Source organism: Conger conger, chromosome 8 (assembly GCF_963514075.1).
Source record: "Conger conger chromosome 8, fConCon1.1, whole genome shotgun sequence".
NCBI classification, from domain to species: domain Eukaryota; kingdom Metazoa; phylum Chordata; class Actinopteri; order Anguilliformes; family Congridae; genus Conger; species Conger conger.
The window spans coordinates 35,697,877-35,724,928 of NC_083767.1; the positions used below are offsets into that span (position 1 = coordinate 35,697,877).

The window sequence follows — 27,052 nt, forward strand, 5'->3', positions numbered from 1 at the left end:
TGCTGCTGTTTACAAAGGACCTGGAAATTCACAGTATCGATAACCCAAATATATCAGTACTTGCTGGGAGAGGAAATGGCTTCCAAAGGTGAATGAAGAACACACCAGAGAAAGGCTCCTGACAATTGTTTTCACCAGATGAGGGTACGAATGAAAGCCTGGATTGGGTGGCGTTCACCTCAAACATACATCAAGCTCCATGGAACCCAAAACCTCCAGTTCGACGAGGATGGGATTCCAACCCACGCGTGCAGAGCACAATGGATTAGCAGTCCATCGCCTTAACCACTCGGCCACCTCGTCCTAAAACGCTGAAATTCACTGGAGTATGAAAGATTATTGCAAGATTCAAAGAAACTGGGACTCAAAGCAACCAATGAAGAACAGGTAGACCAGCAAAACTATCATCATTTCAAATAAACTATGAATAATGTATGTTCAATGAAAAGGAAAAAATCTAGTTCCTCTCGTTCTTCAGATCTGAAGAAATGCACAGGTGTTTCTGTCTATCTTTGCGCTGTGAAAAGGCAACTCAATCATATAGGTCTAAGGTGATGTCTGGCAGACAAAAAGCCACTACGTAGAAGAGGATATGAACAGCTAAAAAGAAAACTTGCACTGGTACACGAAAACAGGATATCTGAGGTGTGGAATAAGGTTGTATGGACCGATGAGTGTAAATATGAGATCACTGAATTGCTGCTGTTTACAAAGGACCTGGAAATTCACAGTATCGATAACCCAAATATATCAGTACTTGCTGGGAGAGGAAATGGCTTCCAAAGGTGAATGAAGAACACACCAGAGAAAGGCTCCTGACAATTGTTTTCACCAGATGAGGGTACGAATGAAAGCCTGGATTGGGTGGCGTTCACCTCAAACATACATCAAGCTCCATGGAACCCAAAACCTCCAGTTCGACGAGGATGGGATTCCAACCCACGCGTGCAGAGCACAATGGATTAGCAGTCCATCGCCTTAACCACTCGGCCACCTCGTCCTAAAACGCTGAAATTCACTGGAGTATGAAAGATTATTGCAAGATTCAAAGAAACTGGGACTCAAAGCAACCAATGAAGAACAGGTAGACCAGCAAAACTATCATCATTTCAAATAAACTATGAATAATGTATGTTCAATGAAAAGGAAAAAATCTAGTTCCTCTCGTTCTTCAGATCTGAAGAAATGCACAGGTGTTTCTGTCTGTCTTTGCGCTGTGAAAAGGCAACTCAATCATATAGGTCTAAGGTGATGTCTGGCAGACAAAAAGCCACTACGTAGAAGAGGATATGAACAGCTAAAAAGAAAACTTGCACTGGTACACGAAAACAGGATATCTGAGGTGTGGAATAAGGTTGTATGGACCGATGAGTGTAAATATGAGATCACTGAATTGCTGCTGTTTACAAAGGACCTGGAAATTCACAGTATCGATAACCCAAATATATCAGTACTTGCTGGGAGAGGAAATGGCTTCCAAAGGTGAATGAAGAACACACCAGATTAAGGCTCCTGACAATTGTTTTCACCAGATGAGGGTACGAATGAAAGCCTGGATTGGGTGGCGTTCACCTCAAACATACATCAAGCTCCATGGAACCCAAAAGCTCCAGTTCGACGAGGATGGGATTCGAACCCACGCATGCAGAGCACAATGGATTAGCAGTCCATCGCCTTAACCACTCGGCCACCTCGTCCTAAAATGCTGAAATACACTGGAGTATGAAAGATTATTGCAAGATTCAAAGAAACTGGGACTCAAAGCAACCAATGAAGAACAGGTAGACCAGCAAAACTATCATCATTTCAAATAAACTATGAATAATGTATGTTCAATGAAAAGGAAAAAATCTAGTTCCTCTCGTTCTTCAGATCTGAAGAAATGCACAGGTGTTTCTGTCTATCTTTGCGCTGTGAAAAGGCAACTCAATCATATAGGTCTAAGGTGATGTCTGGCAGACAAAAAGCCACTACGTAGAAGAGGATATGAACAGCTAAAAAGAAAACTTGCACTGGTACACGAAAACAGGATATCTGAGGTGTGGAATAAGGTTGTACGGACCGATGAGTGTAAATATGAGATCACTGAATTGCTGCTGTTTACAAAGGACCTGGAAATTCACAGTATCGATAACCCAAATATATCAGTACTTGCTGGGAGAGGAAATGGCTTCCAAAGGTGAATGAAGAACACACCAGAGAAAGGCTCCTGACAATTGTTTTCACCAGATGAGGGTACGAATGAAAGCCTGGATTGGGTGGCGTTCACCTCAAACATACATCAAGCTCCATGGAACCCAAAAGCTCCAGTTCGAGGAGGATGGGATTCCAACCCACGCGTGCAGAGCACAATGGATTAGCAGTCCATCGCCTTAACCACTCGGCCACCTCGTCCTAAAACGCTGAAATTCACTGGAGTATGAAAGATTATTGCAAGATTCAAAGAAACTGGGACTCAAAGCAACCAATGAAGAACAGGTAGACCAGCAAAACTATCATCATTTCAAATAAACTATGAATAATGTATGTTCAATGAAAAGGAAAAAATCTAGTTCCTCTCGTTCTTCAGATCTGAAGAAATGCACAGGTGTTTCTGTCTGTCTTTGCGCTGTGAAAAGGCAACTCAATCATATAGGTCTAAGGTGATGTCTGGCAGACAAAAAGCCACTACGTAGAAGAGGATATGAACAGCTAAAAAGAAAACTTGCACTGGTACACGAAAACAGGATATCTGAGGTGTGGAATAAGGTTGTATGGACCGATGAGTGTAAATATGAGATCACTGAATTGCTGCTGTTTACAAAGGACCTGGAAATTCACAGTATCGATAACCCAAATATATCAGTACTTGCTGGGAGAGGAAATGGCTTCCAAAGGTGAATGAAGAACACACCAGAGAAAGGCTCCTGACAATTGTTTTCACCAGATGAGGGTACGAATGAAAGCCTGGATTGGGTGGCGTTCACCTCAAACATACATCAAGCTCCATGGAACCCAAAACCTCCAGTTCGACGAGGATGGGATTCCAACCCACGCGTGCAGAGCACAATGGATTAGCAGTCCATCGCCTTAACCACTCGGCCACCTCGTCCTAAAACGCTGAAATTCACTGGAGTATGAAAGATTATTGCAAGATTCAAAGAAACTGGGACTCAAAGCAACCAATGAAGAACAGGTAGACCAGCAAAACTATCATCATTTCAAATAAACTATGAATAATGTATGTTCAATGAAAAGGAAAAAATCTAGTTCCTCTCGTTCTTCAGATCTGAAGAAATGCACAGGTGTTTCTGTCTATCTTTGCGCTGTGAAAAGGCAACTCAATCATATAGGTCTAAGGTGATGTCTGGCAGACAAAAAGCCACTACGTAGAAGAGGATATGAACAGCTAAAAAGAAAACTTGCACTGGTACACGAAAACAGGATATCTGAGGTGTGGAATAAGGTTGTATGGACCGATGAGTGTAAATATGAGATCACTGAATTGCTGCTGTTTACAAAGGACCTGGAAATTCACAGTATCGATAACCCAAATATATCAGTACTTGCTGGGAGAGGAAATGGCTTCCAAAGATGAATGAAGAACACACCAGATTAAGGCTCCTGACAATTGTTTTCACCAGATGAGGGTACGAATGAAAGCCTGGATTGGGTGGCGTTCACCTCAAACATACATCAAGCTCCATGGAACCCAAAAGCTCCAGTTCGACGAGGATGGGATTCGAACCCACGCATGCAGAGCACAACGGATTAGCAGTCCATCGCCTTAACCACTCGGCCACCTCGTCCTAAAATGCTGAAATACACTGGAGTATGAAAGATTATTGCAAGATTCAAAGAAACTGGGACTCAAAGCAACCAATGAAGAACAGGTAGACCAGCAAAACTATCATCATTTCAAATAAACTATGAATAATGTATGTTCAATGAAAAGGAAAAAATCTAGTTCCTCTCGTTCTTCAGATCTGAAGAAATGCACAGGTGTTTCTGTCTATCTTTGCGCTGTGAAAAGGCAACTCAATCATATAGGTCTAAGGTGATGTCTGGCAGACAAAAAGCCACTACGTAGAAGAGGATATGAACAGCTAAAAAGAAAACTTGCACTGGTACACGAAAACAGGATATCTGAGGTGTGGAATAAGGTTGTATGGACCGATGAGTGTAAATATGAGATCACTGAATTGCTGCTGTTTACAAAGGACCTGGAAATTCACAGTATCGATAACCCAAATATATCAGTACTTGCTGGGAGAGGAAATGGCTTCCAAAGGTGAATGAAGAACACACCAGAGAAAGGCTCCTGACAATTGTTTTCACCAGATGAGGGTACGAATGAAAGCCTGGATTGGGTGGCGTTCACCTCAAACATACATCAAGCTCCATGGAACCCAAAAGCTCCAGTTCGACGAGGATGGGATTCCAACCCACGCGTGCAGAGCACAATGGATTAGCAGTCCATCGCCTTAACCACTCGGCCACCTCGTCCTAAAACGCTGAAATTCACTGGAGTATGAAAGATTATTGCAAGATTCAAAGAAACTGGGACTCAAAGCAACCAATGAAGAACAGGTAGACCAGCAAAACTATCATCATTTCAAATAAACTATGAATAATGTATGTTCAATGAAAAGGAAAAAATCTAGTTCCTCTCGTTCTTCAGATCTGAAGAAATGCACAGGTGTTTCTGTCTATCTTTGCGCTGTGAAAAGGCAACTCAATCATATAGGTCTAAGGTGATGTCTGGCAGACAAAAAGCCACTACGTAGAAGAGGATATGAACAGCTAAAAAGAAAACTTGCACTGGTACACGAAAACAGGATATCTGAGGTGTGGAATAAGGTTGTATGGACCGATGAGTGTAAATATGAGATCACTGAATTGCTGCTGTTTACAAAGGACCTGGAAATTCACAGTATCGATAACCCAAATATATCAGTACTTGCTGGGAGAGGAAATGGCTTCCAAAGGTGAATGAAGAACACACCAGAGAAAGGCTCCTGACAATTGTCTTCACCAGATGAGGGTACGAATGAAAGCCTGGATTGGGTGGCGTTCACCTCAAACATACATCAAGCTCCATGGAACCCAAAACCTCCAGTTCGACGAGGATGGGATTCGAACCCACGCATGCAGAGCACAATGGATTAGCAGTCCATCGCCTTAACCACTCGGCCACCTCGTCCTAAAATGCTGAAATACACTGGAGTATGAAAGATTATTGCAAGATTCAAAGAAACTGGGACTCAAAGCAACCAATGAAGAACAGGTAGACCAGCAAAACTATCATCATTTCAAATAAACTATGAATAATGTATGTTCAATGAAAAGGAAAAAATCTAGTTCCTCTCGTTCTTCAGATCTGAAGAAATGCACAGGTGTTTCTGTCTATCTTTGCGCTGTGAAAAGGCAACTCAATCATATAGGTCTAAGGTGATGTCTGGCAGACAAAAAGCCACTACGTAGAAGAGGATATGAACAGCTAAAAAGAAAACTTGCACTGGTACACGAAAACAGGATATCTGAGGTGTGGAATAAGGTTGTATGGACCGATGAGTGTAAATATGAGATCACTGAATTGCTGCTGTTTACAAAGGACCTGGAAATTCACAGTATCGATAACCCAAATATATCAGTACTTGCTGGGAGAGGAAATGGCTTCCAAAGGTGAATGAAGAACACACCAGAGAAAGGCTCCTGACAATTGTTTTCACCAGATGAGGGTACGAATGAAAGCCTGGATTGGGTGGCGTTCACCTCAAACATACATCAAGCTCCATGGAACCCAAAAGCTCCAGTTCGACGAGGATGGGATTCCAACCCACGCGTGCAGAGCACAATGGATTAGCAGTCCATCGCCTTAACCACTCGGCCACCTCGTCCTAAAACGCTGAAATTCACTGGAGTATGAAAGATTATTGCAAGATTCAAAGAAACTGGGACTCAAAGCAACCAATGAAGAACAGGTAGACCAGCAAAACTATCATCATTTCAAATAAACTATGAATAATGTATGTTCAATGAAAAGGAAAAAATCTAGTTCCTCTCGTTCTTCAGATCTGAAGAAATGCACAGGTGTTTCTGTCTATCTTTGCGCTGTGAAAAGGCAACTCAATCATATAGGTCTAAGGTGATGTCTGGCAGACAAAAAGCCACTACGTAGAAGAGGATATGAACAGCTAAAAAGAAAACTTGCACTGGTACACGAAAACAGGATATCTGAGGTGTGGAATAAGGTTGTATGGACCGATGAGTGTAAATATGAGATCACTGAATTGCTGCTGTTTACAAAGGACCTGGAAATTCACAGTATCGATAACCCAAATATATCAGTACTTGCTGGGAGAGGAAATGGCTTCCAAAGGTGAATGAAGAACACACCAGAGAAAGGCTCCTGACAATTGTTTTCACCAGATGAGGGTACGAATGAAAGCCTGGATTGGGTGGCGTTCACCTCAAACATACATCAAGCTCCATGGAACCCAAAACCTCCAGTTCGACGAGGATGGGATTCGAACCCACGCATGCAGAGCACAATGGATTAGCAGTCCATCGCCTTAACCACTCGGCCACCTCGTCCAAAAACGCTGAAATTCACTGGAGTATGAAAGATTATTGCAAGATTCAAAGAAACTGGGACTCAAAGCAACCAATGAAGAACAGGTAGACCAGCAAAACTATCATCATTTCAAATAAACTATGAATAATGTATGTTCAATGAAAAGGAAAAAATCTAGTTCCTCTCGTTCTTCAGATCTGAAGAAATGCACAGGTGTTTCTGTCTATCTTTGCGCTGTGAAAAGGCAACTCAATCATATAGGTCTAAGGTGATGTCTGGCAGACAAAAAGCCACTACGTAGAAGAGGATATGAACAGCTAAAAAGAAAACTTGCATTGGTAAACGAAAACAGGATATCTGAGGTGTGGAATAAGGTTGTATCGACCGATGAGTGTAAATATGAGATCACTGAATTGCTGCTGTTTACAAAGGACCTGGAAATTCACAGTATCGATAACCCAAATATATCAGTACTTGCTGGGAGAGGAAATGGCTTCCAAAGGTGAATGAAGAACACACCAGAGAAAGGCTCCTGACAATTGTTTTCACCAGATGAGGGTACGAATGAAAGCCTGGATTGGGTGGCGTTCACCTCAAACATACATCAAGCTCCATGGAACCCAAAACCTCCAGTTCGACGAGGATGGGATTCAAACCCACGCATGCAGAGCACAATGGATTAGCAGTCCATCGCCTTAACCACTCGGCCACCTCGTCCTTAAACGCTGAAATTCACTGGAGTATGAAAGATTATTGCAAGATTCAAAGAAACTGGGACTCAAAGCAACCAATGAAGAACAGGTAGACCAGCAAAACTATCATCATTTCAAATAAACTATGAATAATGTATGTTCAATGAAAAGGAAAAAATCTAGTTCCTCTCGTTCTTCAGATCTGAAGAAATGCACAGGTGTTTCTGTCTATCTTTGCGCTGTGAAAAGGCAACTCAATCATATAGGTCTAAGGTGATGTCTGGCAGACAAAAAGCCACTACGTAGAAGAGGATATGAACAGCTAAAAAGAAAACTTGCATTGGTACACGAAAACAGGATATCTGAGGTGTGGAATAAGGTTGTATGGACCGATGAGTGTAAATATGAGATCACTGAATTGCTGCTGTTTACAAAGGACCTGGAAATTCACAGTATCGATAACCCAAATATATCAGTACTTGCTGGGAGAGGAAATGGCTTCCAAAGATGAATGAAGAACACACCAGAGAAAGGCTCCTGACAATTGTTTTCACCAGATGAGGGTAGGAATGAAAGCCTGGATTGGGTGGCGTTCACCTCAAACATACATCAAGCTCCATGGAACCCAAAACCTCCAGTTCGACGAGGATGGGATTCGAACCCACGCATGCAGAGCACAATGGATTAGCAGTCCATCGCCTTTACCACTCGGCCACCTCATCCTTAAGCGCTGAAATTCACTGGAGTATGAAAGATTATTGCAAGATTCAAAGAAACTGGGACTCAAAGCAACCAATGAAGAACAGGTAGACCAGCAAAACTATCATCATTTCAAATAAACTATTAATAATGTATGTTCAATGAAAAGGAAAAAATCTAGTTCCTCTCGTTCTTCAGATCTGAAGAAATGCACAGGTGTTTCTGTCTATCTTTGCGCTGTGAAAAGGCAACTCAATCATATAGGTCTAAGGTGATGTCTGGCAGACAAAAAGCCACTACGTAGAAGAGGATATGAACAGCTAAAAAGAAAACTTGCATTGGTACACGAAAACAGGATATCTGAGGTGTGGAATAAGGTTGTATGGACCGATGAGTGTAAATATGAGATCACTGAATTGCTGCTGTTTACAAAGGACCTGGAAATTCACAGTATCGATAACCCAAATATATCAGTACTTGCTGGGAGAGGAAATGGCTTCCAAAGGTGAATGAAGAACACACCAGAGAAAGGCTCCTGACAATTGTTTTCACCAGATGAGGGTACGAATGAAAGCCTGGATTGGGTGGCGTTCACCTCAAACATACATCAAGCTCCATGGAACCCAAAACCTCCAGTTCGACGAGGATGGGATTCCAACCCACGCGTGCAGAGCACAATGGATTAGCAGTCCATCGCCTTAACCACTCGGCCACCTCGTCCTAAAACGCTGAAATTCACTGGAGTATGAAAGATTATTGCAAGATTCAAAGAAACTGGGACTCAAAGCAACCAATGAAGAACAGGTAGACCAGCAAAACTATCATCATTTCAAATAAACTATGAATAATGTATGTTCAATGAAAAGGAAAAAATCTAGTTCCTCTCGTTCTTCAGATCTGAAGAAATGCACAGGTGTTTCTGTCTATCTTTGCGCTGTGAAAAGGCAACTCAATCATATAGGTCTAAGGTGATGTCTGGCAGACAAAAAGCCACTACGTAGAAGAGGATATGAACAGCTAAAAAGAAAACTTGCACTGGTACACGAAAACAACATATCTGAGGTGTGGAATAAGGTTGTATGGACCGATGAGTGTAAATATGAGATCACTGAATTGCTGCTGTTTACAAAGGACCTGGAAATTCACAGTATCGATAACCCAAATATATCAGTACTTGCTGGGAGAGGAAATGGCTTCCAAAGGTGAATTGTGATGGACCGAGCAAGCAGGCACGAGGACACAAAGTCGAGTGCAAAATTAAGGGTTTTAATTTACCCAAAAATCAGGCAAAAGGTAACAAACCCAATTGTGAATTACAAAAAGATAATAAAAACCATAAATTGTGGGCCCAAACTATATTATAAATAACGGAACAGAAAATAGAACTGAACAGAACAGGAGCCTCTTAGCCAAATGGCAAACTCAAGGTATATAAAGACCTGGCCAGGTACATTTAAACACAGGGGGAATAAAGTAATTAACTTCTACACAAAATATAATTGTATATTCAAATACATCTAACACAAGTAATTACCTTAATAAATAAAGACTTTAACATCTAAATAATTATCAAACGATCTAGTTTTAATACAAAATAAATACAACTAAACAACTGAACTAAGGCCAGCCCCCCCTTCAGTCTCCCGGGAGATGGTTCAGTCCACCACCCCCCCTCCGGTATTTAGTAGTGGCCGGAACAGCTGCTCACTCTTTGGCAGTCAGGAGAGGTGGTGGACGGCTCCCGGTGAGAGACATGTGGAGGAGAAAAGTATGTAAGTTGCAAAGTAAATAACAGCAAAATGATAGACATGTTTAACTAAAATGTGCGCACTCAAATTAGAAACATGTATAATCAGTAATGCTAATAAAGTGTGATCATTTGAAAACAAACTATGTGTCGTGTAGTTATATGGTGGTGATGATATGTGTATTGTGAGTAAACGTGCTATAAACTAAGTGAGGAAATAGGGTGAGAGGTTTTGATACCGACGGGTTAACTGGCAACTATGGACGGCAATTAGTTGCAGCCGTCACATGAATGAAGAACACACCAGAGAAAGGCTCCTGACAATTGTTTTCACCAGATGAGGGTACGAATGAAAGCCTGGATTGGGTGGCGTTCACCTCAAACATACATCAAGCTCCATGGAACCCAAAAGCTCCAGTTCGACGAGGATGGGATTCGAACCCACGCATGCAGAGCACAATGGATTAGCAGTCCATCGCCTTAACCACTCGGCCACCTCGTCCTAAAATGCTGAAATACACTGGAGTATGAAAGATTATTGCAAGATTCAAAGAAACTGGGACTCAAAGCAACCAATGAAGAACAGGTAGACCAGCAAAACTATCATCATTTCAAATAAACTATGAATAATGTATGTTCAATGAAAAGGAAAAAATCTAGTTCCTCTCGTTCTTCAGATCTGAAGAAATGCACAGGTGTTTCTGTCTATCTTTGCGCTGTGAAAAGGCAACTCAATCATATAGGTCTAAGGTGATGTCTGGCAGACAAAAAGCCACTACGTAGAAGAGGATATGAACAGCTAAAAAGAAAACTTGCACTGGTACACGAAAACAGGATATCTGAGGTGTGGAATAAGGTTGTATGGACCGATGAGTGTAAATATGAGATCACTGAATTGCTGCTGTTTACAAAGGACCTGGAAATTCACAGTATCGATAACCCAAATATATCAGTACTTGCTGGGAGAGGAAATGGCTTCCAAAGGTGAATGAAGAACACACCAGAGAAAGGCTCCTGACAATTGTTTTCACCAGATGAGGGTACGAATGAAAGCCTGGATTGGGTGGCGTTCACCTCAAACATACATCAAGCTCCATGGAACCCAAAACCTCCAGTTCGACGAGGATGGGATTCCAACCCACGCGTGCAGAGCACAATGGATTAGCAGTCCATCGCCTTAACCACTCGGCCACCTCGTCCTAAAACGCTGAAATTCACTGGAGTATGAAAGATTATTGCAAGATTCAAAGAAACTGGGACTCAAAGCAACCAATGAAGAACAGGTAGACCAGCAAAACTATCATCATTTCAAATAAACTATGAATAATGTATGTTCAATGAAAAGGAAAAAATCTAGTTCCTCTCGTTCTTCAGATCTGAAGAAATGCACAGGTGTTTCTGTCTATCTTTGCGCTGTGAAAAGGCAACTCAATCATATAGGTCTAAGGTGATGTCTGGCAGACAAAAAGCCACTACGTAGAAGAGGATATGAACAGCTAAAAAGAAAACTTGCACTGGTACACGAAAACAGGATATCTGAGGTGTGGAATAAGGTTGTATGGACCGATGAGTGTAAATATGAGATCACTGAATTGCTGCTGACCTGGAAATTGTTGCTGACCTGGAAATTCACAGTATCGATAACCCAGATATATCAGTACTTGCTGGGAGAGGAAATGGCTTCCAAAGGTGAATGAAGAACACACCAGAGAAAGGCTCCTGACAATTGTTTTCACCAGATGAGGGTACGAATGAAAGCCTGGATTGGGTGGCGTTCACCTCAAACATACATCAAGCTCCATGGAACCCAAAAGCTCCAGTTCGACGAGGATGGGATTCTAACCCACGCATGCAGAGCACAATGGATTAGCAGTCCATCGCCTTAACCACTCGGCCACCTCGTCCTAAAACGCTGAAATTCACTGGAGTATGAAAGATTATTGCAAGATTCAAAGAAACTGGGACTCAAAGCAACCAATGAAGAACAGGTAGACCAGCAAAACTATCATAATTTCAAATAAACTATGAATAATGTATGTTCAATGAAAAGGAAAAAATCTAGTTCCTCTCGTTCTTCAGATCTGAAGAAATGCACAGGTGTTTCTGTCTATCTTTGCGCTGTGAAAAGGCGACTCAATCATATAGGTCTAAGGTGATGTCTGGCAGACAAAAAGCCACTACGTAGAAGAGGATATGAACAGCAAAAAAGAAAACTTGCACTGGTACACGAAAGCAGGATATCTGAGGTGTGGAATAAGGTTGTATGGACCGATGAGTGTAAATATGAGATCACTGAATTGCTGCTGTGTACAAAGGACCTGGAAATTCACAGTATCGATAACCCAAATATATCAGTACTTGCTGGGAGAGGAAATGGCTTCCAAAGGTGAATGAAGAACACACCAGAGAAAGGCTCCTGACAATTGTTTTCACCAGATGAGGGAACGAATGAAATCCTGGATTGGGTGGCGTTCACCTCAAACATACATCAAGCTCCATGGAACCCAAAACCTCCAGTTCGACGAGGATGGGATTCCAACCCACGCATGCAGAGCACAATGGATTAGCAGTCCATCGCCTTAACCACTCGGCCACCTCGTCCTAAAACGCTGAAATTCACTGGAGTATGAAAGATTATTGCAAGATTCAAAGAAACTGGGACTCAAAGCAAACAATGAAGAACAGGTAGACCAGCAAAACTATCATCATTTCAAATAAACTATGAATAATGTATGTTCAATGAAAAGGAAAAAATCTAGTTCCTCTCGTTCTTCAGATCTGAAGAAATGCACAGGTGTTTCTGTCTATCTTTGCGCTGTGAAAAGGCGACTCAATCATATAGGTCTAAGGTGATGTCTGGCAGACAAAAAGCCACTACGTAGAAGAGGTTATGAACAGCAAAAAAGAAAACTTACACTGGTACACGAAAACAGGATATCTGAGGTGTGGAATAAGGTTGTATGGACCGATGAGTGTAAATATGAGATCACTGAATTGCTGCTGTTTACAAAGGACCTGGAAATTCACAGTATCGAAAACCCAAATATATCAGTATTTGCTGGGAGAGGAAATGGCTTCCATAGGTGAATGAAGAACACTCCAGAGAAAGGCTCCTGACAATTGTTTTCACCAGATGAGGGTACGAATGAAAGCCTGGATTGGGTGGCGTTCACCTCAAACATACATCAAGCTCCATGGAACCCAAAAGCTCCAGTTCGACGAGGATGGGATTCGAACCCACGCGTGCAGAGCACAATGGATTAGCAGTCCATCGCCTTAACCACTCGGCCACCTCGTCCTAAACCGCGGGAACTCACTGGAGTATGAAAGATTATTGCAAGATTCAAAGAAACTGGGACTCAAAGCAACCAATGAAGAACAGGTAGACCAGCAAAACTATCATAATTTCAAATAAACTATGAATAATGTATGTTCAGTGAAAAGGAAAAAATCTAGTTCCTCTCGTTCTTCAGATCTGAAGAAATGCACAGGTGTTTCTGTCTATCTTTGCGCTGTGAAAAGGCGACTCAATCATATAGGTCTAAGGTGATGTCTGGCAGACAAAAAGCCACTACGTAGAAGAGGATATGAACAGCTAAAAAGAAAACTTGCACTGGTACACGAAAACAGGATATCTGAGGTGTGGAATAAGGTTGTATGGACCGATGAGTGTAAATATGAGATCACTGAATTGCTGCTGTTTACAAAAGACCTGGAAATTCACAGTATCGATAACCCAAATATATCAGTACTTGCTGGGAGAGGAAATGGCTTCCAAAGGTGAATGAAGAACACACCAGAGAAAGGCTCCTGACAATTGTTTTCACCAGATGAGGGTACGAATGAAAGCCTGGATTGGGTGGCATTCACCTCAAACATACATCAAGCTCCATGGAACCCAAAAGCTCCAGTTCGACGAGGATGGGATTCCAACCCACGCGTGCAGAGCACAATGGATTAGCAGTCCATCGCCTTAACCACTCGGCCACCTCGTCCTAAAACGCTGAAATTCACTGGAGTATGAAAGATTATTGCAAGATTCAAAGAAACTGGGACTCAAAGCAACCAATGAAGAACAGGTAGACCAGCAAAACTATCATCATTTCAAATAAACTATGAATAATGTATGTTCAATGAAAAGGAAAAAATCTAGTTCCTCTCGTTCTTCAGATCTGAAGAAATGCACAGGTGTTTCTGTCTATCTTTGCGCTGTGAAAAGGCAACTCAATCATATAGGTCTAAGGTGATGTCTGGCAGACAAAAAGCCACTACGTAGAAGAGGATATGAACAGCTAAAAAGAAAACTTGCACTGGTACACGAAAACAGGATATCTGAGGTGTGGAATAAGGTTGTATGGACCGATGAGTGTAAATATGAGATCACTGAATTGCTGCTGACCTGGAAATTGTTGCTGACCTGGAAATTCACAGTATCGATAACCCAAATATATCAGTACTTGCTGGGAGAGGAAATGGCTTCCAAAGGTGAATGAAGAACACACCAGAGAAAGGCTCCTGACAATTGTTTTCACCAGATGAGGGTACGAATGAAAGCCTGGATTGGGTGGCGTTCACCTCAAACATACATCAAGCTCCATGGAACCCAAAACCTCCAGTTCGACGAGGATGGGATTCCAACCCACGCGTGCAGAGCACAATGGATTAGCAGTCCATCGCCTTAACCACTCGGCCACCTCGTCCTAAAACGCTGAAATTCACTGGAGTATGAAAGATTATTGCAAGATTCAAAGAAACTGGGACTCAAAGCAAACAATGAAGAACAGGTAGACCAGCAAAACTATCATCATTTCAAATAAACTATGAATAATGTATGTTCAATGAAAAGGAAAAAATCTAGTTCCTCTCGTTCTTCAGATCTGAAGAAATGCACAGGTGTTTCTGTCTATCTTTGCGCTGTGAAAAGGCGACTCAATCATATAGGTCTAAGGTGATGTCTGGCAGACAAAAAGCCACTACGTAGAAGAGGTTATGAACAGCAAAAAAGAAAACTTACACTGGTACACGAAAACAGGATATCTGAGGTGTGGAATAAGGTTGTATGGACCGATGAGTGTAAATATGAGATCACTGAATTGCTGCTGTTTACAAAGGACCTGGAAATTCACAGTATCGATAACCCAAATATATCAGTACTTGCTGGGAGAGGAAATGGCTTCCAAAGGTGAATGAAGAACACACCAGAGAAAGGCTCCTGACAATTGTTTTCACCAGATGAGGGTACGAATGAAAGCCTGGATTGGGTGGCGTTCACCTCAAACATACATCAAGCTCCATGGAACCCAAAACCTCCAGTTCGACGAGGATGGGATTCCAACCCACGCGTGCAGAGCACAATGGATTAGCAGTCCATCGCCTTAACCACTCGGCCACCTCGTCCTAAACCGCGGGAACTCACTGGAGTATGAAAGATTATTGCAAGATTCAAAGAAACTGGGACTCAAAGCAACCAATGAAGAACAGGTAGACCAACAAAACTATCATCATTTCAAATAAACTATGAATAATGTATGTTCAATGAAAAGGAAAAAATCTAGTTCTTCTCGTGCTTCAGATCTGAAGAAATGCACAGGTGTTTCTGTCTGTCTTTGCGCTGTGAAAAGGCAACTCAATCATGTAGGTCTAAGGTGATGTCTGGCAGACAAAAAGCCACTACGTAGAAGAGGATATGAACAGCTAAAAAGAAAACTTGCACTGGTACACGAAAACAGGATATCTGAGGTGTGGAATAAGGTTGTATGGACCGATGAGTGTAAATATGAGATCACTGAATTGCTGCTGTGTACAAAGGACCTGGAAATTCACAGTATCGATAACCTAAATATATCAGTACTTGCTGGGAGAGGAAATGGCTTCCAAAGGTGAATGAAGAACACACCAGAGAAAGGCTCCTGACAATTGTTTTCACCAGATGAGGGTACGAATGAAAGCCTGGATTGGGTGGCGTTCACCTCAAACATACATCAAGCTCCATGGAACCCAAAACCTCCAGTTTGACGAGGATGGGATTCGAACCCACGCGTGCAGAGCACAAAGGATTAGCAGTCCATCGCCTTAACCACTCGGCCACCTCGTCCTAAAACGCGGAAACTCACTGGAGTATGAAAGATTATTGCAAGATTCAAAGAAACTGGGACTCAAAGCAACCAATGAAGAACAGGTAGACCAGCAAAACTATCATCATTTCAAATAAACTATGAATAATGTATGTTCAATGAAAAGGAAAAAATCTAGTTCCTCTCGTTCTTCAGATCTGAAGAAATGCACAGGTGTTTCTGTCTATCTTTGCGCTGTGAAAAGGCAACTCAATCATATAGGTCTAAGGTGATGTCTGGCAGACAAAAAGCCACTACGTAGAAGAGGATATGAACAGCAAAAAAGAAAACTTGCACTGGTACACGAAAACAGGATATCTGAGGTGTGGAATAAGGTTGTATGGACCGATGAGTGTAAATATGAGATCACTGAATTGCTGCTGTTTACAAAGGACCTGGAAATTCACAGTATCGATAACCTAAATATATCAGTACTTGCTGGGAGAGGAAATGGCTTCCAAAGGTGAATGAAGAACACACCAGAGAAAGGCTCCTGACAATTGTTTTCACCAGATGAGGGTACGAATGAAAGCCTGGATTGGGTGGCGTTCACCTCAAACATACATCAAGCTCCATGGAACCCAAAACCTCCAGTTCAACGAGGATGGGATTCGAACCCACGCGTGCAGAGCACAAAGGATTAGCAGTCCATCGCCTTAACCACTCGGCCACCTCGTCCTAAAACGCAGGAACTCACTGGAGTATGAAAGATTATTGCAAGATTCAAAGAAACTGGGACTCAAAGCAACCAATGAAGAACAGGTAGACCAGCAAAACTATCATCATTTCAAATAAACTATGAATAATGTATGTTCAATGAAAAGGAAAAAATCTAGTTCCTCTCGTTCTTCAGATCTGAAGAAATGCACAGGTGTTTCTGTCTATCTTTGCGCTGTGAAAAGGCAACTCAATCATATAGGTCTAAGGTGATGTCTGGCAGACAAAAAGCCACTACGTAGAAGAGGATATGAACAGCAAAAAAGAAAACTTGCACTGGTACACGAAAACAGGATATCTGAGGTGTGGAATAAGGTTGTATGGACCGATGAGTGTAAATATGAGATCACTGAATTGCTGCTGTTTACAAAGGACCTGGAAATTCACAGTATCGATAACCCAAATACATCAGTACTTGCTGGGAGAGGAAATGGCTTCCAAAGGTGAATGAAGAACACACCAGAGAAAGGCTCCTGACAATTGTTTTCACCAGATGAGGGTACGAATGAAAGCCTGGATTGGGTGGCGTTCACCTCAAACATACATCAAGCTCCATGGAACCCAAAACCTCCAGTTCGACGAGGATGGGATTCCAACCCACGCGTGCAGAGCACAATGGATTAGCAGTCCATCGCCTTAACCACTCGGCCACCTCGTCCTAAACCGCTGGAACTCACTGGAGTATGAAAGATTATTGCAAGATTCAAAGAAACTGGGACTCAAAGCAACCAATGAAGAACAGGTAGACCAACAAAACTATCATCATTTCAAATAAACTATGAATAATGTATGTTCAATGAAAAGGAAAAAATCTAGTTCCTCTCGTTCTTCAGATCTGAAGAAATGCACAGGTGTTTCTGTCTGTCTTTGCGCTGTGAAAAGGCCACTCAATCATGTAGGTCTAAGGTGATGTCTGGCAGACAAAAAGCCACTACGTAGAAGAGGTTATGAACAGCTAAAAAGAAAACTTGCACTGGTCCACGAAAACAGGATATCTGAGGTGTGGAATAAGGTTGTATGGACCGATGAGTGTAAATATGAGATCACTGAATTGCTGCTGTTTACAAAGGACCTGGAAATTCACAGTATCGATAACCCAAATATATCAGTACTTGCTGGGAGAGGAAATGGCTTCCAAAGGTGAATGAAGAACACACCAGAGAAAGGCTCCTGACAATTGTTTTCACCAGATGAGGGTACGAATGAAAGCCTGGATTGGGTGGCGTTCACCTCAAACATACATCAAGCTCCATGGAACCCAAAAGCTCCAGTTCGACGAGGATGGGATTCGAACCCACGCGTGCAGAGCACAATGGATTAGCAGTCCATCGCCTTAACCACTCGGCCACCTCGTCCTAAACCGCGGGAACTTACTGGAGTATGAAAGATTATTGCAAGATTCAAAGAAACTGGGACTCAAAGCAACCAATGAAGAACAGGTAGACCACCAAAACTATCATCATTTCAAATAAACTATGAATAATGTATGTTCAATGAAAAGGAAAAAATCTAGTTCCTCTCGTTCTTCAGATCTGAAGAAATGCACAGGTGTTTCTGTCTGTCTTTGCGCTGTGAAAAGGCCACTCAATCATGTAGGTCTAAGGTGATGTCTGGCAGACAAAAAGCCACTACGTAGAAGAGGTTATGAACAGCTAAAAAGAAAACTTGCACTGGTACACGAAAACAGGATATCTGAGGTGTGGAATAAGGTTGTATGGACCGATGAGTGTAAATATGAGATCACTGAATTGCTGCTGTTTACAAAGGACCTGGAAATTCACAGTATCGATAACCCAAATATATCAGTATTTGCTGGGAGAGGAAATGGCTTCCATAGGTGAATGAAGAACACTCCAGAGAAAGGCTCCTGACAATTGTTTTCACCAGATGAGGGTACGAATGAAAGCCTGGATTGGGTGGCGTTCACCTCAAACATACATCAAGCTCCATGGAACCCAAAAGCTCCAGTTCGACGAGGATGGGATTCGAACCCAGGCGTGCAGAGCACAATGGATTAGCAGTCCATCGCCTTAACCACTCGGCCACCTCGTCCTAAACCGCTGGAACTCACTGGAGTATGAAAGATTATTGCAAGATTCAAAGAAACTGGGACTCAAAGCAACCAATGAAGAACAGGTAGACCAGCAAATCTATCATCATTTCAAATAAACTATGAATAATGTATGTTCAATGAAAAGGAAAAAATCTAGTTCCTCTCGTTCTTCAGATCTGAAGAAATGCACAGGTGTTTCTGTCTATCTTTGCGCTGTGAAAAGGCAACTCAATCATATAGGTCTAAGGTGATGTCTGGCAGACAAAAAGCCACTACGTAGAAGAGGATATGAACAGCAAAAAAGAAAACTTACACTGATACACGAAAACAGGATATCTGAGGTGTGGAATAAGGTTGTATGGACCGATGAGTGTAAATATGAGATCACTGAATTGCTGCTGTTTACAAAGGACCTGGAAATTCACAGTATCGATAACCCAAATATATCAGTACTTGCTGGGAGAGGAAATGGCTTCCAAAGGTGAATGAAGAACACACCAGAGAAAGGCTCCTGACAATTGTTTTCACCAGATGAGGGTACGAATGAAAGCCTGGATTGGGTGGCGTTCACCTCAAACATACATCAAGCTCCATGGAACCCAAAACCTCCAATTCGACGAGGATGGGATTCGAACCCACGCGTGCAGAGCACAATGGATTAGCAGTCCATCGCCTTAACCACTCGGCCACCTCGTCCTAAAACGCTGAAATTCACTGGAGTATGAAAGATTATTGCAAGATTCAAAGAAACTGGGACTCAAAGCAACCAATGAAGAACAGGTAGACCAGCAAAACTATCATCATTTCAAATAAACTATGAATAATGTATGTTCAATGAAAAGGAAAAAATCTAGTTCCTCTCGTTCTTCAGATCTGAAGAAATGCACAGGTGTTTCTGTCTGGCTTTGCGCTGTGAAAAGGCAACTCAATCATATAGGTCTAAGGTGATGTCTGGCAGACAAAAAGCCACTACGTAGAAGAGGATATGAACAGCTAAAAAGAAAACTTGCACTGGTACACGAAAACAGGATATCTGAGGTGTGGAATAAGGTTGTATGGACCGATGAGTGTAAATATGAGATCACTGAATTGCTGCTGTTTACAAAGGACCTGGAAATTCACAGTATCGATAACCCAAATATATCAGTACTTGCTGGGAGAGGAAATGGCTTCCAAAGGTGAATTAAGAACACACCAGAGAAAGGCTCCTGACAATTGTTTTCACCAGATGAGGGTACGAATGAAAGCCTGGATTGGGTGGCGTTCACCTCAAACATACATCAAGCTCCATGGAACCCAAAACCTCCAGTTCGACGAGGATGGGATTCCAACCCACGCGTGCAGAGCACAATGGATTAGCAGTCCATCGCCTTAACCACTCGGCCACCTCGTCCTAAAACGCTGAAATTCACTGGAGTATGAAAGATTATTGCAAGATTCAAAGAAACTGGGACTCAAAGCAACCAATGAAGAACAGGTAGACCAGCAAAACTATCATCATTTCAAATAAACTATGAATAATGTATGTTCAATGAAAAGGAAAAAATCTAGTTCCTCTCGTTCTTCAGATCTGAAGAAATGCACAGGTGTTTCTGTCTGTCTTTGCGCTGTGAAAAGGCCACTCAATCATGTAGGTCTAAGGTGATGTCTGGCAGACAAAAAGCCACTACGTAGAAGAGGTTATGAACAGCTAAAAAGAAAACTTGCACTGGTACACGAAAACAGGATATCTGAGGTGTGGAATAAGGTTGTATGGACCGATGAGTGTAAATATGAGATCACTGAATTGCTGCTGTTTACAAAGGACCTGGAAATTCACAGTATCGATAACCCAAATATATCAGTATTTGCTGGGAGAGGAAATGGCTTCCATAGGTGAATGAAGAACACTCCAGAGAAAGGCTCCTGACAATTGTTTTCACCAGATGAGGGTACGAATGAAAGCCTGGATTGGGTGGCGTTCACCTCAAACATACATCAAGCTCCATGGAACCCAAAAGCTCCAGTTCGACGAGGATGGGATTCGAACCCAGGCGTGCAGAGCACAATGGATTAGCAGTCCATCGCCTTAACCACTCGGCCACCTCGTCCTAAACCGCTGGAACTCACTGGAGTATGAAAGATTATTGCAAGATTCAAAGAAACTGGGACTCAAAGCAACCAATGAAGAACAGGTAGACCAGCAAATCTATCATCATTTCAAATAAACTATGAATAATGTATGTTCAATGAAAAGGAAAAAATCTAGTTCCTCTCGTTCTTCAGATCTGAAGAAATGCACAGGTGTTTCTGTCTATCTTTGCGCTGTGAAAAGGCAACTCAATCATATAGGTCTAAGGTGATGTCTGGCAGACAAAAAGCCACTACGTAGAAGAGGATATGAACAGCAAAAAAGAAAACTTACACTGATACACGAAAACAGGATATCTGAGGTGTGGAATAAGGTTGTATGGACCGATGAGTGTAAATATGAGATCACTGAATTGCTGCTGTTTACAAAGGACCTGGAAATTCACAGTATCGATAACCCAAATATATCAGTACTTGCTGGGAGAGGAAATGGCTTCCAAAGGTGAATGAAGAACACACCAGAGAAAGGCTCCTGACAATTGTTTTCACCAGATGAGGGTACGAATGAAAGCCTGGATTGGGTGGCGTTCACCTCAAACATACATCAAGCTCCATGGAACCCAAAACCTCCAATTCGACGAGGATGGGATTCGAACCCACGCGTGCAGAGCACAATGGATTAGCAGTCCATCGCCTTAACCACTCGGCCACCTCGTCCTAAAACGCTGAAATTCACTGGAGTATGAAAGATTATTGCAAGATTCAAAGAAACTGGGACTCAAAGCAACCAATGAAGAACAGGTAGACCAGCAAAACTATCATCATTTCAAATAAACTATGAATAATGTATGTTCAATGAAAAGGAAAAAATCTAGTTCCTCTCGTTCTTCAGATCTGAAGAAATGCACAGGTGTTTCTGTCTGGCTTTGCGCTGTGAAAAGGCAACTCAATCATATAGGTCTAAGGTGATGTCTGGCAGACAAAAAGCCACTACGTAGAAGAGGATATGAACAGCTAAAAAGAAAACTTGCACTGGTACACGAAAACAGGATATCTGAGGTGTGGAATAAGGTTGTATGGACCGATGAGTGTAAATATGAGATCACTGAATTGCTGCTGTTTACAAAGGACCTGGAAATTCACAGTATCGATAACCCAAATATATCAGTACTTGCTGGGAGAGGAAATGGCTTCCAAAGGTGAATTAAGAACACACCAGAGAAAGGCTCCTGACAATTGTTTTCACCAGATGAGGGTACGAATGAAAGCCTGGATTGGGTGGCGTTCACCTCAAACATACATCAAGCTCCATGGAACCCAAAACCTCCAGTTCGACGAGGATGGGATTCCAACCCACGCGTGCAGAGCACAATGGATTAGCAGTCCATCGCCTTAACCACTCGGCCACCTCGTCCTAAAACGCTGAAATTCACTGGAGTATGAAAGATTATTGCAAGATTCAAAGAAACTGGGACTCAAAGCAACCAATGAAGAACAGGTAGACCAGCAAAACTATCATCATTTCAAATAAACTATGAATAATGTATGTTCAATGAAAAGGAAAAAATCTAGTTCCTCTCGTTCTTCAGATCTGAAGAAATGCACAGGTGTTTCTGTCTGGCTTTGCGCTGTGAAAAGGCAACTCAATCATATAGGTCTAAGGTGATGTCTGGCAGACAAAAAGCCACTACGTAGAAGAGGATATGAACAGCTAAAAAGAAAACTTGCACTGGTACACGAAAACAGGATATCTGAGGTGTGGAATAAGGTTGTATGGACCGATGAGTGTAAATATGAGATCACTGAATTGCTGCTGTTTACAAAGGACCTGGAAATTCACAGTATCGATAACCCAAATATATCAGTACTTGCTGGGAGAGGAAATGGCTTCCAAAGGTGAATGAAGAACACACCAGAGAAAGGCTCCTGACAATTGTTTTCACCAGATGAGGGTACGAATGAAAGCCTGGATTGGGTGGCGTTCACCTCAAACATACATCAAGCTCCATGGAACCCAAAAGCTCCAGTTCGACGAGGATGGGATTCGAACCCACGCGTGCAAAGCACAATGGATTAGCAGTCCATCGCCTTAACCACTCGGCCACCTCGTCCCAAACCGCAGGAACTCACTGGAGTATGAAAGATTATTGCAAGATTCAAAGAAACTGGGACTCAAAGCAACCAATGAAGAACAGGTAGACCAACAAAACTATCATCATTTCAAATAAACTATGAATAATGTATGTTCAATGAAAAGGAAAAAATCTAGTTCTTCTCGTGCTTCAGATCTGAAGAAATGCACAGGTGTTTCTGTCTGTCTTTGCGCTGTGAAAAGGCAACTCAATCATGTAGGTCTAAGGTGATGTCTGGCAGACAAAAAGCCACTACGTAGAAGAGGATATGAACAGCTAAAAAGAAAACTTGCACTGGTACACGAAAACAGGATATCTGAGGTGTGGAATAAGGTTGTATGGACCGATGAGTGTAAATATGAGATCACTGAATTGCTGCTGTTTACAAAGGACCTGGAAATTCACAGTATCGATAACCCAAATATATCAGTATTTGCTGGGAGAGGAAATGGCTTCCATAGGTGAATGAAGAACACTCCAGACAATTGTTTTCACCAGATGAGGGTACGAATGAAAGCCTGGATTGGGTGGCGTTCACCTCAAACATACATCAAGCTCCATGGAACCCAAAAGCTCCAGTTCGACGAGGATGGGATTCGAACCCACGCGTGCAGAGCACAATGGATTAGCAGTCCATCGCCTTAACCACTCGGCCACCTCGTCCCAAACCGCGGGGACTCACTGGAGTATGAAAGATTATTGCAAGATTCAAAGAAACTGGGACTCAAAGCAACCAATGAAGAACAGGTAGACCAACAAAACTATCATCATTTCAAATAAACTATGAATAATGTATGTTCAATGAAAAGGAAAAAATCTAGTTCTTCTCGTGCTTCAGATCTGAAGAAATGCACAGGTGTTTCTGTCTGTCTTTGCGCTGTGAAAAGGCAACTCAATCATGTAGGTCTAAGGTGATGTCTGGCAGACAAAAAGCCACTACGTAGAAGAGGATATGAACAGCTAAAAAGAAAACTTGCACTGGTACACGAAAACAGGATATCTGAGGTGTGGAATAAGGTTGTATGGACCGATGAGTGTAAATATGAGATCACTGAATTGCTGCTGTTTACAAAGGACCTGGAAATTCACAGTATCGATAACCCAAATATATCAGTATTTGCTGGGAGAGGAAATGGCTTCCATAGGTGAATGAAGAACACTCCAGAGAAAGGCTCCTGACAATTGTTTTCACCAGATGAGGGTACGAATGAAAGCCTGGATTGGGTGGCGTTCACCTCAAACATACATCAAGCTCCATGGAACCCAAAAGCTCCAGTTCGACGAGGATGGGATTCGAACCCACGCATGCAGAGCACAATAGATTAGCAGTCCATCGCCTTAACCACTCGGCCACCTCATCCCAAACCGCGGGAACTCACTGGAGTATGAAAGATTATTGCAAGATTCAAAGAAACTGGGACTCAAAGCAACCAATGAAGAACAGGTAGACCAACAAAACTATCATCATTTCAAATAAACTATGAATAATGTATGTTCAATGAAAAGGAAAAAATCTAGTTCTTCTCGTGCTTCAGATCTGAAGAAATGCACAGGTGTTTCTGTCTGTCTTTGCGCTGTGAAAAGGCAACTCAATCATGTAGGTCTAAGGTGATGTCTGGCAGACAAAAAGCCACTACGTAGAAGAGGATATGAACAGCTAAAAAGAAAACTTGCACTGGTACACGAAAACAGGATATCTGAGGTGTGGAATAAGGTTGTATGGACCGATGAGTGTGAATATGAGATCACTGAATTGCTGCTGTGTACAAAGGACCTGGAAATTCACAGTATCGATAACCCAAATATATCAGTATGTCGAGGACCCGGCCCTAGGCCCCCCTGATGAGAGATTGACGGGGGATGGGTTAGAAAGGAATGCATTGTTAACCCCTCGCACACGCCATCGAGGTGGTAGTAAGAAAGCCCGTAAGAAGAAAAATATGTGGTTCAGAGAATGAGCAGCCATACTTGTCAGTAGAGGAGTCTGAAGTCGGGGGACTTAGATTTAGGGTTTTAAGGGGCAAGGTTAAAGTTCTGACTGAGAATACCCCAACCCTACAGGGGAGGGGCACAATGCCTGACTAAAGAAAAACAAAAATAAGGAAAACGGAAGGGATGTCAATACCGAAAGAAAATTAATGATTAATGGCGGATGATTTACACTCAGCTATTGGCTGGATGTCCTTTGTAAATCCCTTAAGGCGCCGCGGAGAGGGGCACCTGAAGAGGGTGTTGAGATGGTGGCAGGCTTTAACGTCTGGCTTGCATGAAATCAAAGTTTGGAGGAAGTCAAGGAGAGATTATGAAACTGACACAGACACCAGTGATGAATAGGTTCATTAAAAACAACATAAGGGCTAGTGTTTTTCCACTCGTATATTAAGATGGTGGAAATTCCCAAACCAGAGGGGCCCATGAAATAAAATATTGGGGACAGTTCTTTTGAGGTATGAGAAAATGACAATTGGAAAAACAGAAATAATTAATATGATCATTAAAAAACAGGTTATATAAAAGATAAATGTCTTCCCGCTTGACATAATGGGGGCATTTCTTATCAAAAAAGGTACACTTTTGTATGCAAAAAAGATATATAAGGGATAAGCTTTTAGACCTTAGAGCAGGATCCCAGAATTTGGCTTCAGAAGATATCTACGAGCTGTTGAAGAGAGAGCAACGCAAGACAGTCAAGCTGGAGTGGCGCGCTCCCTCTGCGCGCCACTCCAGGATATGGATATGGAGAGAGGAGTGACGTACGCGGTACGGACTCAGGTGAAGAAAGAGCCACGCATAACAATTATAACCAAGCTGGAGTGGTAATTATAATCTATATTACTAATAGAAGTAGGAAAAGTAACATATTATAAGTTTACTTTTATATATCTTTTATTTCTCATTAGGGTACTATATAAAGTAGAAAAATGTAGAGAAATTATCATATTTAGATAAATATAATATTATAGGAATTGTTTCTTTTTAAACGTCAAGAAGGGGGAGCTATAGGATAAGGCTAAGGCCAAAGAGGATGGATATAGGAAGGGTGTACCTTGATTTTTAAACATCGTGGTGGAAAGGTAATTTAGAAAGAGCTAAGAGGGGTATATGTAACTTGCATGTGATTAGCAAACTGCAAAAGATGATATGTACACTGTAATCTGTATAACTCTATTCTTTTGATTGATTATAATAAAGTATATCTTACTATAATCATATGTGATAAAGAGTCTTTAGAGGAATACATTGAATACAGGACATCGATTACCAGATTTGCATCACACCCTTCACTTCGAGACTGGGCTGGAAGTTCAGTAGAACTTACCAGGGCTCCAGGACGTTCGGAGTACTTGAGTTCGTCCCCGAGACACCTCATTGTGAGGTACTGCTCGTGGGAACGTGAGGTCTGAGCTCGGCAAGGGGTCCGTGGCTCACGACAATTACTTGCTGGGAGAGGAAATGGCTTCCATAGGTGAATGAAGAACACTCCAGACAATTGTTTTCACCAGATGAGGGTACGAATGAAAGCCTGGATTGGGTGGCGTTCACCTCAAACATACATCAAGCTCCATGGACCCCAAAAGCTCCAGTTCGACGAGGATGGGATTCGAACCCACGCGTGCAGAGCACAATGGATTAGCAGTCCATCGGCATTAACCACTCGTCCACCTCGTCCTAAACCGCTGAAATTCACTGGAGTATGAAAGATTATTGCAAGATTCAAAGAAACTGGGACTCAAAGCAACCAATGAAGAACAGGTAGACCAACAAAACTATCATCATTTCAAATAAACTATGAATAATGTATGTTCAATGAAAAGGAAAAAATCTAGTTCTTCTCGTGCTTCAGATCTGAAGAAATGCACAGGTGTTTCTGTCTGTCTTTGCGCTGTGAAAAGGCGACTCAATCATATAGGTCTAAGGTGATGTCTGGCAGACAAAAAGCCACTACGTAGAAGAGGATATGAACAGCAAAAAAGAAAACTTGCACTGGTACACGAAAACAGGATATCTGAGGTGTGGAATAAGGTTGTATGGACCGATGAGTGTAAATATGAGATCACTGAATTGCTGCTGTGTACAAATGACCTGGAAATTAACAGTATCGATAACCCAAATATATCAGTACTTGCTGGGAGAGGAAATGGCTTCCATAGGTGAATGAAGAACACTCCAGAGAAAGGCTCCTGACAATTGTTTTCACCAGATGAGGGTACGAATGAAAGCCTGGATTGGGTGGCGTTCACCTCATACATACATCAAGCTCCATGGAACCCAA

At 42.1% G+C, this 27,052-nt stretch overlaps 13 non-coding genes across 13 annotated transcripts; all 13 read right to left on the reverse strand.

The window, feature by feature from the left end:
- Positions 1-1,615: 1,615 nt before the first annotated feature.
- Positions 1,616-1,697, reverse strand: trnas-gcu (transfer RNA serine (anticodon GCU)). The gene has a single exon. It is a non-coding gene; the product is annotated as a tRNA-Ser (tRNA).
- Positions 1,698-5,100: 3,403 nt separating this feature from the next.
- Positions 5,101-5,182, reverse strand: trnas-gcu (transfer RNA serine (anticodon GCU)). The gene has a single exon. It is a non-coding gene; the product is annotated as a tRNA-Ser (tRNA).
- Positions 5,183-6,494: 1,312 nt separating this feature from the next.
- Positions 6,495-6,576, reverse strand: trnas-gcu (transfer RNA serine (anticodon GCU)). The gene has a single exon. It is a non-coding gene; the product is annotated as a tRNA-Ser (tRNA).
- Positions 6,577-10,114: 3,538 nt separating this feature from the next.
- On the reverse strand, positions 10,115-10,196 carry trnas-gcu (transfer RNA serine (anticodon GCU)). The gene has a single exon. It is a non-coding gene; the product is annotated as a tRNA-Ser (tRNA).
- Positions 10,197-12,910: 2,714 nt separating this feature from the next.
- trnas-gcu (transfer RNA serine (anticodon GCU)) lies at positions 12,911-12,992 on the reverse strand. Its single transcript has one exon. It is a non-coding gene; the product is annotated as a tRNA-Ser (tRNA).
- A 2,714-nt stretch (positions 12,993-15,706) lies between these two features.
- On the reverse strand, positions 15,707-15,788 carry trnas-gcu (transfer RNA serine (anticodon GCU)). Its single transcript has one exon. It is a non-coding gene; the product is annotated as a tRNA-Ser (tRNA).
- A 2,009-nt stretch (positions 15,789-17,797) lies between these two features.
- Positions 17,798-17,879, reverse strand: trnas-gcu (transfer RNA serine (anticodon GCU)). The gene has a single exon. It is a non-coding gene; the product is annotated as a tRNA-Ser (tRNA).
- Positions 17,880-18,494: 615 nt separating this feature from the next.
- Positions 18,495-18,576, reverse strand: trnas-gcu (transfer RNA serine (anticodon GCU)). The gene has a single exon. It is a non-coding gene; the product is annotated as a tRNA-Ser (tRNA).
- Positions 18,577-19,191: 615 nt separating this feature from the next.
- trnas-gcu (transfer RNA serine (anticodon GCU)) lies at positions 19,192-19,273 on the reverse strand. The gene has a single exon. It is a non-coding gene; the product is annotated as a tRNA-Ser (tRNA).
- A 1,312-nt stretch (positions 19,274-20,585) lies between these two features.
- trnas-gcu (transfer RNA serine (anticodon GCU)) lies at positions 20,586-20,667 on the reverse strand. Its single transcript has one exon. It is a non-coding gene; the product is annotated as a tRNA-Ser (tRNA).
- Positions 20,668-21,282: 615 nt separating this feature from the next.
- On the reverse strand, positions 21,283-21,364 carry trnas-gcu (transfer RNA serine (anticodon GCU)). Its single transcript has one exon. It is a non-coding gene; the product is annotated as a tRNA-Ser (tRNA).
- A 1,312-nt stretch (positions 21,365-22,676) lies between these two features.
- On the reverse strand, positions 22,677-22,758 carry trnas-gcu (transfer RNA serine (anticodon GCU)). Its single transcript has one exon. It is a non-coding gene; the product is annotated as a tRNA-Ser (tRNA).
- Positions 22,759-23,360: 602 nt separating this feature from the next.
- On the reverse strand, positions 23,361-23,442 carry trnas-gcu (transfer RNA serine (anticodon GCU)). The gene has a single exon. It is a non-coding gene; the product is annotated as a tRNA-Ser (tRNA).
- Positions 23,443-27,052: the final 3,610 nt, after the last annotated feature.